The sequence below is a fragment of the Oncorhynchus gorbuscha genome, linkage group LG18 (genome assembly GCF_021184085.1).
Source record: "Oncorhynchus gorbuscha isolate QuinsamMale2020 ecotype Even-year linkage group LG18, OgorEven_v1.0, whole genome shotgun sequence".
In the NCBI taxonomy this organism is placed as follows: Eukaryota; Metazoa; Chordata; class Actinopteri; order Salmoniformes; family Salmonidae; genus Oncorhynchus; species Oncorhynchus gorbuscha.
The window spans coordinates 63,845,475-63,861,988 of NC_060190.1; the positions used below are offsets into that span (position 1 = coordinate 63,845,475).

The following is a 16,514-nucleotide window of genomic DNA, read 5'->3' on the forward strand; positions in this document are numbered from 1 at the left end:
TAAGTTAGTCTAGCCAGATTTCTAAACTTGTAATAGTCATGGTCGAATTGCCAAATGGGTGGTACACTCAAATATCAAATTAAAATCTGCAAACATTTCTCTCCACCCTATGGCAAAATTAATAGAATTGCAGGAAATCAGCTGTAAAACTGCACATTTTTCTCTCCGCCCCATGACAAAATTTGTAGAATTGTAAAATTGCAACATTTTCTCTACACCCCCATGGCAAAAGACAGAATTTGTTTTCACTTAGGTCCCCCAAAAGGCTAAGCTAGGCTCTGACTGCATGTGTGGGCATGAATTTCGGTAAGCGAGCCCGTCATGATGAGTTCAGATTTTTTGTTGCCCCCACCGACATCAAAGTTGCCCATCCCTGTGTTACACCATCTGGGTCTGCTTACATGTAAGAGATTTGGCGGTCATGCTTAGATACAGTGGTGGAAAAAGTACCCAACTGTCATAGGTTCCTGTCCTGCGAAGCATTCAAAATGTAACGTGTACCTTGTGGAAAAAATCCTATACAATATTTTCTTTAGGAATGTAGTGAATTTAAAGTACAATTAGTCCAAAATATAAATAGTTAAGTCAAGTACAGATACCCAAAAGAATGACGTAAGTAGTACTTTAAAGTATTTTTACTCTAGTACTTTACACCACTGCTTAGATATCCTTTTTTCTCTAATAATGCCCCATGTGTATTGTTTACTGCACTTTTGGAGCTAGGAACATAAGCATTTCACAACACCTGTGATAAAATCTGCAAAATATGTGTACGCAACCAATAACATTTGATTTGATTTGAATTACAACCAACCAACACCCAGCTTTTGAATTTCAATATGGACAACAAAATCGGCACTCTGAATATGTACATATTCTTCAGTTGGCGAAAGTTTTGTTCCTCTAGATATTTTCCAGGATTGTCAATGTTACCCCCCTGAGTAGCAGTGCTCCAAATAATCTGACGTTACCCTTCCTCCCATGAACTTGTGATGGATGGTGGTGCTGCCAGTGAGGAGTTGGCCCTGTCTGCTGCCTGACGCATGGCTAACTGATGGATTAGAGGGCCGCTCTCTCACTCAATACCGTCTTCCCTTGATTATTATTTCTATTGATTCTTTATCTGTGATTATGTAAAAGATGCACACCCATAATTCATATGGATGAATAGCTTGTATATACAATGTTTCTGAGTCACAGAGGTGCCACCTCAAAGGTCATGATTTTAATGTGATACATTGTTCTACAGTGTATTATTGTTTGACTACAGAGTTAGACCAAAGATTTACCAATAATAAGCTATGGGATGTATTGGTTGTCAATGAATATGGAAATGTGGGTCCAGATTAAAACTATGTTTGTGCAGACATTTTTATACATACTGTATACATTTTGCCACAATACAGTCCTCAGTCGTTTTTAGTTTGTACTCACAGAGTACAGCTGTATTGCTCTCACAGAGCATGTGCAATTATGCAGACAGATGTGCTGTTTTTTAACTTCCGTTTTTTCATCTTTTATACGAGCCCCCCGCATCCAGAGATTTGACAATCCTACTAGAGTTGCTAAACATGGTGTAAAATTCCCGTAACTCCTGAAGGATTTACATGAATCCCTCGTTTAAATGCAAATATTTCCTGAACACTACTCTCCAGCTGTTGTGATAATGTGAATAGAGGGAGTACGGTAAACTGAGTTAATTAAGTGTAAATAGCTACCAGCTATATTCTGGCTTTAGAACTTTTTTACCTGCATAGACTGTATGCAATTGCAGCAGATGTCATGTGCTTGTCTCCCCTTTGTGGCTTTAAACGGTTCTTCTATGATAAGAACAAAATTAAAGTAAATTACTTTCATTACTGTACATTTGAACCTACGCTTTTTAAACCTACGTTATGATGTAATGTCAGCTACAGTTAACCCCAGTTACAGTAAGTTAAGCGTGAAAAGAGGAATCTATCTTTCAAGCGAAATGAACTCCCCTGTGAAACGAAATGCTTACTTGCAGGTTTTGTGTATGTGTGCCATTGGGGGTGAATATGCAAGACAAAATATTTAGGTGCCTTTGAATAGGTATGGTAGTAGCTGCCAGGTGCACTGGTTTGAGTGTGTCAAGTACTGCAACACTGCTAGGTTTTTCACGCTCAACAGTTTCCTGTGTATCAAGAATGGTCCACCACCCAAAGGATATCCAGCCAACTTGACACAACTATGGAAAGCATTGGGGTAAACATGGGCCAGCATCCCTGTGGAATGATTTTGACACCTTGTAGAGTCCATGCCCCGACGAATTGAGGCTGTTCTGGGGGCAAAAGGGTTGCAACTCAACATTGGGAAGGGGGTTCCGAATGTTTTGTACACTCAGTGTATATTACTTTACCTTCATTTCTCAATCAATCGTAGGAAGAGTAGTTCAATATCAACATTTACAAGGCCTGCCTCTTTTCTTGCGACTGAGATGAGAATTATTAGGCATATCTCTTGAAGGCTGACTGCATGCTTTCATGCTTTCTTTTGAACAAAAAGTGCCCATGTGCACAGATGTGTGCTCAGAGGAGCATGCATTTGGTCAAGTCTCCAGCACTGTCCCCTCTGACCTTACAGGCTCTTCTTGAGGCATTGGCTGTATCATTCTTTAATAAGTATTTTGGCTGGGATCTTCAGGACCTTTTTGCAACAATGGTTTGTTTGCTCTGCTTCTGATTTTAGGACGGGAGGGGGCACAGTTTGATTTTAGCGCTATCATTATCTCTCTATGTGTGTGTGTGTGTGTGTGTGTTTGGGGGGGGGTTGCGCGCACATGGGTGTGTGCATGTGTATTTTATCGGGATGATCAAACATAGCCTCCTGCACTGGCAGTGAAGTGGCCCCAGTACCGCTTCGTGTTACTACAACGGCTTTTATCCTAAATAATGCCCAAAAATATACTTTGTAAAATTTACTCAGCACCTTAGATGTCCAATGCTTTTGTCCACTTTGTTCCTTCAGGCTCTCTATTTCCTAGGCTCTCTGGGGCTTTTATCTAGCACCCCATCCTGTGTTGAGATGAAAGAGGGTGGCAGTGTCACTCCAAACCTTTTGTTACCAATCCCCTGGTTCCCAAATTGGACCACTATAGACAAAGAATTACCTCCATGGGCCCACATGTACGGGACATCTGCAAGCCATTCATTAAAACTGTGTTTTGATAGAGAAAAGTCCAGGAGTCTAGACTTACTAAATGAGGAGTTCACTTGCAGACAATAAGCCCAAACAGTCAGTCAGAGATTCATGTTTTATATCATATTCTCTTTTACCTGTAAAACTGTCTAGAATATCATTGTGCAATTTGAACTGCAATAGCACATGAAACCAATTTGGATGTAGACAAATGTGTTCAGAATACTATTCAACATCAATTATTCACAAATGGAATTAACTTTCTACTTATTTCTATCAGTCTGCGGTTCAATGGTATCAGAAAACCATCTCTCTTTTTTTTGAGATCAGTTAAATTGCTGAGGTAGATGCATAAAGCTAATTGACTCTTAATTGCCAAATCTCACATTCATCTGTGAGAAATTGCAAAGAATTGCTTTTCGTAATAGAGCTTAAGAGTCTCAAATAGCTATTAGCAAAAGTGTGTTCCTGGGTTAAGAGGAGATTTATGTTTGAAGAAATAATTAAAGCCTGCCTCCTAATCGACTTGTCCCATAACCAGTATGACATATATTAGCTGACCTTAAAGTCCTCTTAATAAATCAGTGAGCCCAGTAATTTTACATTTAAATCTGCTCCTGGAGCAGAACTAACAGCAATCTAGTTTTAAAGCAGGTTTGGTTGGTTGCTGAGAGAGATGCTCAGGACTTTCCATCAAGTCGCCCTGGAAAGAGAGAGCTTTCATTCCAGCATTGATGCTCGAGGTGACATGACAATATGGAGCATATTACAGAGGTTAATTAAGGTTAATTAATCCAATTGGAACAATATGTGCTCTTAAATCTGCACCCGTTATCAAATAAATGTCTCTTTGTTCCCAGTGGTAGAAATATACAGTATGAATGTATTTTGTGTCACCAGCTGTCTATCTAAATTTGGCCATTTTTATGTAGACAGGCTTCATTTTAGCCACTTGCAGTAAGTTACCACACTGCAAAAAATGAAAATCTTACCTACTGTAGACTTCACCTAGATTTCTGTTTATCTTGTATTGAGATAATTCAGTCAAAATTACTTGTTTTTTGTTGATTTAGTTTACCCTGAAAATGCCTTTGTCTTGTATTAAGATATTCTGACTTGTATCAAGCCTTTTTGTAGGTTAAAATAAGCTAAATTATCTGCCAGTGCACTGAGATAATTTGCCTTGATAAGACTCCAGATCATTTTGCTTATTTTAACCTACAGTAATAAAAGGCTTGAAACAAATCAGAATATCTTAATCCAAGACAAATGATCTTGATGCAGTTTCTGGGTAAACTAAATCAACTCAAAACAAGAAAATGCATTTTCTGGGTTAGGTAAATCAACTCAAACAAGTAATTTCAACTTAATTTTATCAATACTGTGTCATCACATATAAACAAAATGCAACATTCAGTACACTACAACAACAACAACAAATATTACCAAGATGTTTTATCTTGTATTGAGGTAATTAACTCAAAAGTTACTTGTCCACAAGCTCGCTGCTGCTGTTTTGTCTTTGTGAGATATCTACAGTACCTGTCTGTGCAGCTTTTATTTCTCCAAACTAATGTATCTGTTTTGTGGAGCTGCTCCTTTCATGTCTGTGGTAGCTGTGGCATTATTCCAAATTGAATCACTGCTTACAACCTCTTGAAAGGCATTGAGAAGTTCCTATTGCAATGTATTTATCCAGCTCCCACCCGAGACTCCTCTGAACACTCATCCATGAAGACTGTTCTGTGCTCCCCGAATTACCTTTACCCAGATCTGCTGGGCAACAATTGCAGGGAGAATTGCAGGAAGCTGTTGTGACCTGTTATTGTTTTCCATCAATTGTCAAGCATAAATTAGTTTCAATAAAAAGGTAATTTTAGTTTCTAAGCCATTTTGAAATTGCTTTGTAATGTTTGCGGTAGTAAGAGTGATGAGAAAACCCACAATGGAAACCTGATAACCACTGGAGCCATTAAAATCCTTCATGTGTGACTTGGGCTAAGCAAAATACTTTCTGCCTACTGGAGCCCCATATTGATTTGGGCCTTATTGGTTTTATCCACAACACTTTGGGTCCAATATCGACTTTTTAATGTTTGGGGACTATGAGTTCATAATTTCAGATGTAAAATTACATGATCACAGTTATTTTGCCGTCTGCCTCAGCTGTGATATTTTTCCGTCTTACTCAGCCGTGCTACAATGATCTAATCTAGTGGTGATAACATTCTCATGTGGTAGTGATTCCTACATGGTTGCACAGTGTTGTATATACTGTTTGATACCCTTTCGTCTTATTTCTCGTCTGTTTTTCTAGTATTACATTATAATTGATTATTGCATTGTTGGGTTTTGAGTTTGCAAGAAAGGCATTTCACTGTACTTGTGCATGTGAAATTAAAACTTGAAACTATTAAATATCTAATATGTAGTACAAGAATGACTTTTACTGCATGAAGCAGTAATAATCATCTTCAACGTAAAAGCTTTCACAGCACTGAAATGTTTCAATCTGTTCAGCTTTGCCCTAGACAAATGCATTTTACTTCAATGGGTGGCTTCATAGATAGATTATTCTTTGTGTTTGAGGATTTTCTGATGAAATCAAACTTGGTTTCAGCCCAATGACACTCCTTTCTTTCTCCCTCAATTATATTGATTAATGGAGTCATTAAAATTATGTTTTTTGATAAGATGTTATTCCTTAATCGTGTGAATTTAGAATGCTTACTGTGTGCAGTGTTCATAATGTTTGGAAGATAGACATGTTAGCTTCCATCTTTAGACAAATGGTAGTTTTCATCAGCTTTCTGTTCACTTGGCATTATTGGTGACAATATTCTCACATTGAGACTTGGGATCCCTCAGTAAACAGCAGTGGTGTAAATTACTTAAGCAGTGGTGTAAATTAGTAAAAATACTTGTACTCTGTACTTAACATTTATTTTTTTATTTTTTTATTTTTGACAACTTCTAATTTTACTCCACTACATTCCTAAAGAACACATGTACTTTTTACTCACATACATTTTCCCTGACACCAAAAAGTACTTGTTACATCCTCCTCATGCAGAACAGAATTTTAGTCCAATTCACGCACCTATCAATTTAACCAGTTGTCCTCCCTACTGTCTCTGATCTGGCAGACTCACTAAAAATAATACTGACTTTGCTCTGTCTGTCCGCAAATAAAAAGGAAATTGTTATGTCTGGTTTGCTTAATATAAGGAATTTGATGAACGGCATGTACTTTCACTTTGTACTTCAACTCAAGTATGACTGTACTTAAAGGAAAATGTAAGGAAAATACAGACATCATTGCTGTATGATGCGTTTTGCATCATATCACGCAAAACGCAGCATCATATGGGGATGATTTTTGTATTTTGAAAGCTACATGTCTTGAAAACTCGATTGCTGATGAGCAAAACATTTTGGGACTATGTCAATAATGGACTAATATAACAAATACCAAAATTTAGTTTTCGGGTGGAATTTTCCGTTAACTTGTTGTAACTCCCATGCCATGAACGGGATCGTTGTCATCATCTGACACAAATTAGCATAACGCAACGGACATAAATATTACTAGAAAATATTCCTATTCATGAAAATCACAAGTGATTTGTTAATCACCCTGTCATCTCAGATTTTCAAAATATGCTTTACAGCCAAAGCAAAACAAGTATTTGTGTAAGTTTATCGATAGCCTAGCATAGCATTATGTCCAGCTAGCAGCAGGTAACTTGGTCACGAAAATCAGAAAAGCAATCAAATTAAATATTTTACCTTTGATGAGCTTCAGATGTTTTCACTCACGAGACTCCCAGTTAGATAGCAAATGTTCCTTTTTTCCAAAAATATTATTTTTGAAGCGAAATAGCTCCGTTTGTTCTTCATGTTTGGCTGAGAAATCGACCGGAAATTGCGTTCACGACAACGCCGAAAGATTAGCTCCATAATAACGACAGAAACATGGCAAACGTTGTTTATAATCAATCCTCAAGGTGTTTTTCAAATATCTATTTGATAATATATCCACCGGGACAATTGTTTTTTTCAGTAGGAGCGAAAGGAAAAATGGCTACCTCTGTATTTTACGCAATAATCACTCTGAGAGCCATCAGGTGACCACTTGCGCAATGTAGCCGCTTACGCTTATTCTTCGACATAAAGGCTTGAAACTACGTCACAATGCTGTAGACACCTTGGGGAATACGTAGAAAAAGTCATCTGGTTGATAGCCCATTCACTGCTCAATAGGGACGCATCTGAACGCAGAGCATTCAAAACACGAGTCACTTCCGGATTGGATTTTTCTCAGGCTTTCGCCTGCAATATCAGTTCTGTTATACACTCATACAATATTTTTACAGTTTTGAAAACTTTAGAGTGTTTTCTATCCTAAGCTGTCAATTATATGCATATTCTAGTATCTTGTCCTGACAAAATATCCTGTTTACTTTGGGAACGTTATTTTTCCAAAAATGAAAATACTGCCCCCTAGTAACAACAGGTTTTAATAAGTACACTTAAAACCAGATACTTTTAGACATTTACTCAAGTAGTATTTTACTGGGTTACCTTCACTTTTACTTGACTCATTTTCTATTAAGGTATCTTTTTATCAGCTTAAGGTTGTTTCCCACCCCCAAATGTGTATACTTACTGCACAAGACAATGCTCACAAGGATTTCCATTGTGACTATTAATCTCCAGCTAAATACACTTCTCACCACTTTTCTTTCTGACCAATGTTTACTTTCGATAAGTTGGATGCATAGCACAGCTGCAGCAAAGATGAGATTTTCAATTTTGAATAAAAGAGTCAGTCTTTCCTCTTTTGATTTCCCTCTAATTTGTAGGCTCTGTTTTCTTGCTCTGCACAAACATGTTTTTTTTCCATCGGTTTTATCTTGCAAACTATCAAAGATTTGTTGGGCCACAATCCAACAGGGGGTTTTACATAATACCTATTGTTTTTCAGACTTGGGAAACTTCAAGACCCACCGAAGAAACTCAGTGTCAGTTCGCGAGGGACAGGGGGTGGTGCTGTTGTGTGGTCCCCCATCTCACTCTGGAGGTAAGACAGCAAACACAGACTCTTTGCAGTGATAACTGAGCAATGCTATTTCACCCACTTGTCAGGCTATACCCCCTCTCTCTCTCTCTCTCTCTCTCTCTCGAACACATTTAAACTTTTAAAACAGCTGTCTTAAGAAATGTCTAAGGCTGAGGCATCAGAAATGGAGAGTGGGGTTTCCAGACAGGCTTCTCCTCTGCAGCTTTCGGCTGCTGCAGCTGCTTATCTTACTCTTTCTCATGGTTCTAAGACCGTCAGCAAGTGATAGCTTGCCAAACTGCCCTCTGGAGAGTCAGGTATTTGTGTGCCACTAGCCTATAGCTCACTAAGTTCAACCAACACCCTCATCACCAGCCTCTGTGGGGGGCCAAGTGATCTCCAACAGATCTTTCCCGGTATCCAATAGATACTGTAGCTCAAACATTGTCTTCTTCTGCTAACCATGGGGGATCAAGCCATTCTTCTCTGTAGGGAGTTCTGTTTTCTCTCCCTAACAGCCTTGAAGTCCCACCTCTCCTTCTCATTTATTGGATTTATGTGAGTCCCTCTCAGGCCTCACCCTATCTGTGCCTTCCATGGTCCTCTGTAGCTCAGTTGGAAGAGTATGGGACTTGCAACGTCAGGATAGTGAGTTTGATTACGTAAAATGTAAGCACCACAGGAGGGTGGTGAGGGGAGGACAGCTCATAATAATGGCTGGAATAGAGTGAATTGAATGGTATTAAAACATATTAAAACCATGTGTTTGATACCGTTCCATTAATTTCCTTCCAGCCATTACAATGAGCCTGTCCTCCCCAATTAAGGTGCCACCAGCCAGCTGTGGTATGCACGCATAACTATAAGTCACTTTGGATATTAGTGTCTGCTAAGTTGAATATATTATTTATATTTTATCATTTCTTATATCAGTGTGATTACTTGTATTCATTAAGAGAGTAGAATGTGTATTTGCAGCTTATTACTGGTGTTGACAGTGTTTCTCAATTATAAGCACTTTATTAGCTTCATATCCAAAACATGTTTTCTCATCAAATTACCATTGGTTGATGTTAGTTTCTTTCACACTATAAGCGCTTCAGAACTGAGAATTGTAATTTTCAGTTCTACTGAATATCCTTACATGATGAAACAGTGTAATTCATTACTTTTTAAAAGCAAATTGAATGTGTGTCTAGTCTCCATGGTGAAGCATACAGCATGTTGCTTCTGTTGTGTTTTCTATTTGATGTCACACAGATGTTCATCAGTTGTTAACAGGTCAAAGGAGAAAATGAATTGCTTTAGTTCTCACCACTTCTGAGGAAGTGAATAATACTCAGAGGTGATAATAATACTCAGATAACTTTGTATTCCCTATAGCTGAAAATGGTCTCTGGTGTTACTTATTCAGAAGCTACCTACATGAGAAAACAATTGTTGTGAAGGCTGAACTTTATATACAGTTTCAACTCACAGTCATTTGCTTTGGCTGGTGAAGAAAATAAAGTGTAAAGCTTTTGATTCAAAATAAAACATTTGGAATTTATCTTTTGAACGTTTGTACCCGCTCAATACTTCTGAAATATCTGAAATTAATGTGCAGCTGACATGACAAAGTTTGACAAGTAGACTTTTCAAATTGTTTCTTGTTATTTGAATATTTCTGTGAGAAAAAACATGTAGAAATTAAAACAATTCACTTTTAGCCAGGCATGGAATTATATATTTCTGTGTTCTGTCACAGTAACACCATTATAATGACAGTGCATTTTCTCTTGCTATGACTATAAGCATTAACTGCTACTGTAGGCACACATGTAAGGGTTGTCTTCTGGTGAAAGAGAGGCGGACCAAAATGCAGCGTGGTGGTTATTCATGTTTTTAATAAAGACGACTATACATGAACAGACTATACAAAACAAGAAAAGTGAAAACCTAAACAGTCCTATCTGGTGCAAACACAGAGACAGGAACAATCACCCAAAAAACCCAACACAAAACAGGCTACCTAAATATGGTTCCCAATGAGAGACAATGACTAACACCTGCCACTGACTGAGAACCATATCAGGCCAAACATAGAAATAGACAAACCAGACACACAACATAGAATGCCCACCCAGCTCACGTCCTGACCAACACTAAAACAAGGAAAACACATACGAACGATGGACAGAACGTGACAGAACCCCCCCCAAGGTGCGGACTCCGAACGCACAACCTAAACCTATAGGGGAGGGTCTAGGTGGGCATCTGTCCGCGGTGGCGGCTCTGGCGCTGGACGTGGACCCCACTCCATAATTGTCTTAGTCCACCTCCTTAGTGTCCCTTGAGTGGCGACCCTCACCGCTAACCTTGGCCTAGGAAACCTAACAACGGGCCCCACTGGACTGAGGTAGCTCAGGACCGAGGGGAAGCTTGGGACCGAGGGGAAGCTCGGGACCGAGGGGAAGCTCGGGACCGAGGGGAAGCTCGGGAGTGAGAGGAAGCTCGGGAGTGAGAGGAAGCTCAGGCAGGTTGATGGATCTACCAGATCCTGGCTGACTGGCAGATCCTGGCTGACTGGCAGATCCTGGCTGACTAGCGGATCTGGCAGATCCTGGCTGACTGGCACTTCTGGCAGATCCTGGCTGACTGGTGGATCCTGGCAGACTGGCGGATCCTGGCTGAATGGCGGATCTAACTGATCCTGGCAGACTGGCAGATCCTGGCTGACTGGCAGATCCTAGCGGATCCTGGCCGACTGGCAGATCCTGGCGGATCCTGGCAGACTGGCGGATCCTGGCTGAATGGTGGATCTAACTGATCCTGGCCGACTGGCAGATCCTGGCCGACTGGCAGATCCTGGAGGATCCTGGCAGTTCTGGAGGATCCTGGCTGACTGGCGGATCCTGGTGAATCCTGGCTGACTGGCGGATCTAACTGATCCTGGCTGACTGGCAGATCCTGGCTGGCTGGCAGATGCTGGCCGACTGGCAGATCTGGCGGATCCTGGCAGACTGGCGGATCCTGGCAGACTGGCGGATCCTGGCAGACTGGCGGATCCTGGCGGCACTGGGCAGACTGGCGGCACTGGCGGCGCTGGGCAGACTGGCAGCACTGGCGGCGCTAGGCAGACTGGCGGCGCTGGACAGTCTGGTAGCTCAGACGGCGCAGGGCAGACGGGTAGCTCAGATGGCTCTGGGCTTGACTGGAGAAAAAGGCTCTGGACTGAGGAGGAAGGTTCCGGCAGCGCTGGATAGGCGGGACGCACTGTAGGCCTGATGCGTGGTGCTGGCACTGGTATGCCGTGCATACTATGCCAAACCAACAGCTTTCTTTCTACTCTGTCCAATACATCCTCCACACTCTCAGACTCAGCACTCTGCTTCGCCGACAGCTCCAATTCCATCCATGGCTCCTTACGGTAAACAGGGGGAGTTGGCTCAGGTCTGACTCCTGACTGTGCCACACTCTCCCTGTGCCCCCCCCCAATAAATTTTTGGGGGTGCCTCTCAGGCTTCCAGCCGCTCTGCCGTGCTCGCTCCTCATAATGCCGCTTCTCTGCTTTCGCTGCCTCCAGCTCGGCTTTGGGGCGGCAATATTCCCCTGGCTCTGGTCCTTTTCCGTCAAGGATCTCCTCCCAAGTCCATTTGTCCAAATAGTGCAGCCTCTCCCACTGCTGCCTCTGTTGCTTCTCCTGCTGCTGCCTTTGCTGCTGCTGCTGTTGCTCCTGCTGCACCTGTCGCTTCTCCTGCTGCTGCTGTTGCTGCTGCCTCTGTTTACCACGCCGCTTGGTCCTTGGTTGGTGGGTGATTCTGTAAGGGTTTTCTTCTGGTGAAAGAGAGGCGGACCAAAATGCAGCGTGGTGGTTATCCATGTTTTTAATAAAGACGACTATACATGAACAGACTATACAAAACAAGAACAGTGAACCTAACCAGTCCTATCTGGTGCAAACACAGATTCAGGAACAATCACCCACAAAACCCAACGCAAAACAGGCTACCTAAATATGGTTCCCAATCAGAGACAATGACTAACACCTGCCTCTGATTGAGAACCATATCAGGCCAAACATAGAAATAGACAAACCAGACACACAACATAGAATGCCCACCCAGCTCACGTCCTGACCAACACTAAAACAAGGAAAACACATACGAACGATGGACAGAACATGACAACACATCTGTAAAAATAGGGTATCCACAGATTTCAATCACTTATGCGCTATCATTTTGGCTCTCACCTTTGTCTCTTGGCACATTCTGTCTTGTTTTGGCAGATGGATCAGATGTGATGGCTCCCATCTCTTTGAGAAACAATTAAATGTAACACCAGCTTTGCCTCGCCCATTCAAACCTCTCTCACAGATGTCATAAATTCACTTACTAGCCCTGCAGTGAAAAAAATTGAAAGTACAGTAAGGCAGCAGTCAAAATTGTTACCTGGAGAAAAATGGGGGAGGACCATGCTTGGTGCTGCCTAAGAAGGCATGTCACAGGCTTCGTCCAAAAAATGCAATATCTGTGCACGAAATATAGAGTGCAAAAATGGAAAGGAAGACCGGAGATAAGCTTGCTACTGCTGGAATTGATTTTAATTAAAAACAATATTTTTTTCCAGCAATGGAGCTATTTATCAGCGCTATTGACCTCACAATAAGCCATATTCAAGTTATTTATATAACTTACATTACTTTCTGTCTCTGCTAGGTAAAGCCCCGCCTTATCTCAGCTCACTGGTCACCATAGCAGCACCCACTCGTAGCACGTGCTCCAGCAGGTATATCTCACTGGTCACCCCCAAAGCCAATTCCTCCTTTGGTCGTCTTTCCTTCCAGTTCTCTGCTGCCCATGACTGGAACGAATTGCAAAAATCTCTGAAGATGGAGACTCACATCTCCCTCACTAGCTTTAAGCACCAGCTGTCAGAGCAGTTTACAGATCACTGCACCTGTACTTAGCCTATCTGTAAACAGCCCATCTATTTACCTACCTCATCCCCATACTGGTATTTATTTATTTATTTTGCTCCTTTGCACCCCAGAATCTTTACCTGCACATTCATCTTCTGCCGATCTACCATTCCAGTGTTTAATTGCTATATTGTAATTACTTCGCCACCATGGCCTATTTATTTCCTTAACTTACCTCATTTGCGCTCACTGCATTTAGACTTTTTGTTTTATTTTGTTCTACTGTATTATTGACTGTATGTTTTGTTTATTCCATGTGTAACTCTGTGTTGTTGTATGTGTCTAATTGCTACGCTTTATCTTGGCCAGGTCGCAGTTGCAAATGAGAACTTGTTTTCAACTAGCCTACCTGATTAAATAAAGGTGGGGGGGGGGAATATGGAGCATCAGCTGTGGAGATGGACAGTGCATGGGTGTTGAAAGTAGGCTATTCAAGAAGGCCTAATTGATTTAAACAGTCTTTATTTTAGACTTTAGGCTACTAACAACAAGGGCTTTGTGTTGAAGCCTATTTATTCCTATTCAGGAAATAAGAGCTAGGCCTACTTGCTTGACAGCCAAATTAATGTACTCTATTTTTGGCTGGTGTTAAGACAGTGATAGTGTCAAACTCATGTTTGTTGCCAATTTCAACCAGTTAAGCTATTTTAAACTTTTGCACAAGGATTGGTAATTTGTCTTCTTTTGTATTGTACCCCCTTTTTCATGATATCCAATTGCGATCCAATTACGATCTTGTCTTGTCGCCTCAACTCCCCAACAAGCTTGGGAGAGACGAAGGTCGAGTCATGACCCGCCATGTTCCGGAGGAAACACCATTCAACTGACAACCGAGTCAGCCTGCAGGTGCCCGCCCCACCACAAGGAGTCACTAGAGCGTGATATGCCAATTAAAGCCCTCCAAGCCAAACCCTCTCCTAACTTCGACAAATGTGTGCCGCCATATGGGACCGGTTGCAACACAGCCTGGGATCGAACCCAGGTCAGGGGTGACACCTCAAGCACTGCATAGCAGTGCCTTAGACCTTTCTTACATCAGCTTGCTTGCGTTTAGATTGGAGGGGTGGAAATATTTGAGGTGTGTCCTTAAAAACATGATTGAAAGTACTAATTTTAGGCAGCGTTAGTAAGGATATTTAAGACAAACTCTGGTTTTAGCGGTTGGTTATGGCATGAATTTTGACAGCGGAAACTCAGCCTATCCAGCTGTGACCCACCCTACCCACATGCACATGAAACAAGAGTAATGTGCTTTTGGTGCCTGTACACATAGAAACGGTCTGGCTCATGAGACTGAAAATAAATCTTAATCACCAATTATTAAAAGATACATTTTGAGAGGAGCAAAACAGGGAGCTGACATTCCCTTTTTATCTAAATATTTTAGGCAGGCCTCACTCCCTCCACATACAACACCCGTTCTGCCAGTCACATTCGGTTAAAGGTCCCCAAAGCACACACATCCTTGGGTCGCTCGTCTTTTCAGTTTGCTGCAGCTAGCGACTGGAACGAGCTGCAATAAATACTCAAAACTAGACAGTTTTATCTCAATGTCTTAATCTCAATCATGGACACTCTTACTGACAGTTGTGGAGCTTTGCGTGATGTATAGTTGCCTCTACCTTCGTGGCCTTTGTGCTGTTGTATGTCCCCAATAATGTTTGTACCCTGTTTTGTGCTGCTACCATGTTGTTCTGCTGCCATGTTGTGTTGCTATAGTACCATGTTGTTGTCATGTAGTGTTGCTACAGTACAGTACTGTGTTGTCATCTGTTGCTGCCATGCTATGTTGTTATCTTAGGTCTCTCTTTATGTGATGTTGTGTTGTCTCTCTTCTCGTGATGTGTTTTGTCCTATATTTCTATTTCATTTCTATTTATTTTTAATCCCAGCCCACGTCCCCGCAGGAGGCCTTTTGCCTTTTGGTAGGCCATCATTGTAAATATATGAATATGAATATTTGCCTAGTTAAACAAATAAAATATATATAATACAGCTCCTGTTCTGCATGTACATAAAACAGCCTCCATGATGTAGGCTACTTGTGTCCATGCACTTTGTATTTAGAAGTTATTTTTCTGTAACAATTGCTTGTTTTAAGTTTGATATGGTTAAAACCCAAGGCCTCCGTAACTACCCTTACCCCTAGGCCTACTATAACGAAGGCTGGTTCAACAGCAATGTGTTTTCTTTTTATTCTGCCGATTTTATGATATCATTACATTTTACATTTATTTATGGTTATTATTATTTTATAAAGAAGCAGATAAAAAATGAAATTATGAAATATATTAAACTTATTAGAAAGATTCACCGTCCTAGTTTAATGATGTCGTCTATCTCATGCTGTCTGGTCCAAAAAAAGTATGACATTGTTGCCAGCGGTAGTATTGAATGCAAGGGAAGCCAGATAGCATTTGGCCTCCCTTGATAAAAAAAGTAGATAATAATAGCCAATCAGCGTTGAGCTCAACTGAGTGAGCTCAGCTGTGAATGGTCCTGGCGCACCCCAACAAACGTTACCCATGAAATTAAGTTAGGCTGGCGAGCAAGCATTTCAGCCAGGTAGCCAACAAAATATAAAAGTGTGTACTGTATGACAGAGTGACAGACCGTTTCATCAACATGAACGAGAGGAAGATGGCATTGTCATTTCTCTACAAGTAGGGTATTCAGCATGTTTTTTCTACATGCATGAATGCACACGCACACAAAATCAGAAACATGGACAGCCACATCATATTTAGCTCATGTTTATAGGACTAAATTATTTTTGGTATATTTTAGTTGTCACTGTATTAGACTTAAGCATAGGTGATTTGAGGATGTTGAAATGTTGAAGTTGAAATGGTCCTGAAATAGTGGACGCAGCTCCTTTTTTCTTTACGACTTGCGGTAACTCTGAGTGGTTCTAAATCAATAGTTGTTCAGTGGTCCAAAAATTTTGAAAACATTAACTTGCTTGACCATGCTGTAGGTCATGTAACTGTTTGTTACATGCAATATGCTTTGTGGACTTCACTGGACAGAGGTTGCTCTCTGGTTTTGTGATGAAACAAAGGTGTGGTTGAATTTATTCTGCCACTGTGACTACTTATTGTCATGGCCTTCAAGCCTATATATCACGGTCGCAAGCCATATGAACTAAAAGGTTATAGAGCAAAATCACAATTAATACAGCACATAGGTTGTAATATGGATTTTGTTTCTGGCTGCCCAAGTGATTTTACCCACAGATTCTGCTTGTCTCCAGTCATGTGAAGGAGAATTGCATGAAATGTGTTTATAAAAGGCATTTTTTTTCTCTGGCTGCTAATAAGATGATAGATT

The 16,514-nt window shown here is 40.9% G+C and overlaps 1 pseudogene; it reads left to right on the forward strand.

Annotated features, from left to right (window-relative positions):
* The window catches only part of LOC124004110, a 253,618-nt pseudogene that overhangs the window by 105,329 nt on the left and 131,775 nt on the right, over window positions 1-16,514 (forward strand).